Raw genomic sequence first — 2,824 nt, 5'->3', positions numbered from 1 at the left:
GGGTAAGAGGGCCTTGGGGGCAGGGGCCGGCCTGCCCCGCCGGACCGCGGGTGGCTGTGGGCAGCGAGGGACGGGGCTCCCTGACGCCGCCTTTCCCCAGCTAGTGCGAAGAAGGTGGTGGTGCAGGGCACGAACGCTGCCCACCTGATGGACCTCCAGGCCCTGGCGCTCAGCCTGGAGCTGCCCACGTACCTGGTGCGGGACGCAGGGAGGACGCAGGTAACCGCGCCGGGCGGGCCCCGTGCCTGCGGGGAGTGCACCACGCACCTCGCGCTCGCAGAGACGAGTTTCCTGGAGCCGAGCACAGCCTGGGGGAAAGGTTGCAGCCCCGTGCACGATTGCTCCAAGTCTGGAATGAAAACTTTACCACGTGCTTAAAAACCCGTATTCCTATGAATACAAGGAAGTCTGTGGATAAAGAAAGATCCTAGTTAATAGCTCTGAAACCATAAATAACTTAAAAAAATGTGTGGGGCTGTAGGGAGCTGATACTGATGAGCTCCACTATGAACGAGCAGTCGTAAGATGCGGGCCTTGGTGTAAAGAAAGCTTCAAGGCAGCAACAAAGCAGCAGCTGCATCTGGCGAGGGCAGGGAAAACGAGAAGGAACCTTTCAAATAAGCAGGAACAGAAAAGCTAGCAATGGTACAGACGGTGTTTGTTGGCAATTGTACCGCTAACAAACAACTAAGAGGGCAAAATTGCCCTGTACCGGAGCTGGGGGGCAGCTGGGTGACTTGTCATCGGGGTGGGACGCGCACAGAAGCAGTTCCCATTCCAGCGCTTACAAAGTAGTTTGGCAGTGGCCGAAAGCCCGGCGAGGTGGGTATCCTGCTCCAGGAGGTGGAAGAAGAGTTCCTCGAGCCATTGCTGCTGAGTGCGAATGGATTGTGGAGCGTTCCTGAGCTTCCACAGAACCGAGAAACGCGCTGATAGCAGGGGAGACGGTTAGGATAGAAGTAACAATTTATAGTAGCAAAGGCCAGTAGTAACAACATCAACATGGCTCTATGGGTAATGGGGTTTGTGATGCGTTTAACAGGCTTATTGTCTCATAAAGCCTGTCAACACTTCTAAGTTGTAGGATACTTGGCTTAACACCACAGGCCATTCTCAAAAAAAAAAAAAAAAAAAAAATAGCAATTCAGCACACGTTAAATGGATTAAAAACCAAGAGTGGACGTGTGCTCTCAAAGTGCGTGGAAAGAAGGGAACCATTAGGGATGTACAGCCAGACAGTATCTTGATCAATGGTCTGGGCTGAAGTTCTTTAAAACTAGTCTCAGTCCCAGAGCCGGGAGGTCCCTTCCTGTGGGACGTTCCAGGATCTCCCCCGCTGGGGGTGCGGAGAGGGACGGCTGCTTTGGAAAGCAGCGACTGAAGGGAATTTAGGGCACACGTTGAGTTCCACTGTCCTTATGGCTGACAGCTAACATGATCCAGAAATGAAGAGTCAGGATCAGGGACTGATGACGGGAGCGTGCACTATATACAATGCTGATCAGACCACTAGTAAATGGCCACTTGGGGATGCGACCTCTAAAAATACAGGGTGCCTTTATCTCCCAGACGGAGAGAGGCAGGCTGCGGTGCTGTGGCTGAAGCTAGACGCACTGATAAGAAATAAGATGCACCTTCTAGATAGGGAGGATAATTATTATGCATTGCAGCCACTTACCTAGAGATATAGTGGACTCAGTTCACTATATCGGATGGATTCAGTTGTTAGATAGGAATTAAGTGTCTACCCTTGGCGTTGCTGTTTTTGATGCAATGGCATTGTCCCCACTTCAGGTCCCAGCTGGATCATGCACTGTCCTTGCCATCATGGGAGAAGAAGAAACAGTGAATAAAGTGACTGGGACGCTGCAGCTTCTAAACTAAAGGCAGCACCAGAGCTGCGTCCTGCCACGCGTGGCGAAGTGCCATGAGAAGCACCTACTGGCATCCTCTCTGGCTCTCAAGAACCAGATGGCAGTTCCCTTTTCTGCCTGCTGGCGCTGTTATGGGAAACGAGGCTGGGGTGAGGAAGCAGGGTCTCTGCTTCTGCTTGAGGCAGGAGGTCTTGCTAGCCCCGGACTCCAGGAAGGGGTATTCCACCCTTTGTATCAGAGGTAGAGTGGAGGGGATGCTGCATAATCCTACCTCCCGCTTCCCTCTGACAGACCAGGCTTGTATTGTCTGGAACACGTATAAACAAGGTGCAATTCTGACATGCCTTGGCTTTCCTTTCCTTCCCTTCCCCTCCCCCTGCAGTGGAGCGCACAGCTCTACTCGTTTCCCGCCCCTGCCCTTCCTCGGTGCCTTGAAGCGCTGTGCTCTGAGGAGCTCCTCGGGGACGGCACCGCGGAGGGGAAAGGCCTGTTGTCTGGGAGAGAGGGTGTCCTGTGACCTGCTGCATGAAAAGGGCTGCAAGGACTGACCCGCTCAATAGCTGAGACTGCCAAGAGGTTCACAGGGAAGGTTTGGGGTTGACGTGGGGCCCAGCTGGGGCTGGAGGGCTGAAGCCTTTTGGATTTGGTGCATAAGCTGCCTCTGGAAGCTCCCCACAGCGGTTACCCCCGTACTGTCCAGCTCGGGTTCGCTTGTACCTTTTACCCACTAGCCCCCGGAGGTGAGACGCTGGATCGCACGGCCCTTCTTCAGCGGGGCTAGAAACCCACCCGTTGCCGTGGTGCGGGATCGTGCTAGTCGGGAATGTGGGGTGTGGAAGTGGAGAAAACGTGCGTTTTTAAAGCAGGTTAAATACGTGACACTTCCAGGGAGGGGCGAAGAGCTCTTCCTCCCATCCGCTCGGGTCCGGGATCCTGCTTGCTCGCAGGAC

General features: G+C 54.2%; 1 long non-coding RNA gene across 1 annotated transcript; it reads left to right on the top strand.

The window, feature by feature from the left end:
- The first annotated feature begins 12 nt into the window (after positions 1–12).
- On the top strand, positions 13–2,213 carry LOC102387639. Its single transcript, XR_325260.3, has 2 exons — positions 13–219; positions 1,795–2,213. It is a non-coding gene; the product is annotated as an uncharacterized LOC102387639 (long non-coding RNA).
- The last annotated feature ends 611 nt before the right edge of the window (positions 2,214–2,824 follow it).

The sequence above is a fragment of the Alligator sinensis genome, unplaced genomic scaffold, assembly GCF_000455745.1.
Source record: "Alligator sinensis unplaced genomic scaffold, ASM45574v1 scaffold469_2, whole genome shotgun sequence".
Classification (NCBI taxonomy): domain Eukaryota; kingdom Metazoa; phylum Chordata; order Crocodylia; family Alligatoridae; genus Alligator; species Alligator sinensis.
Note: the sequence above shows the minus strand (reverse complement) of the source record. Positions and strands in the feature narration are given on the sequence as shown.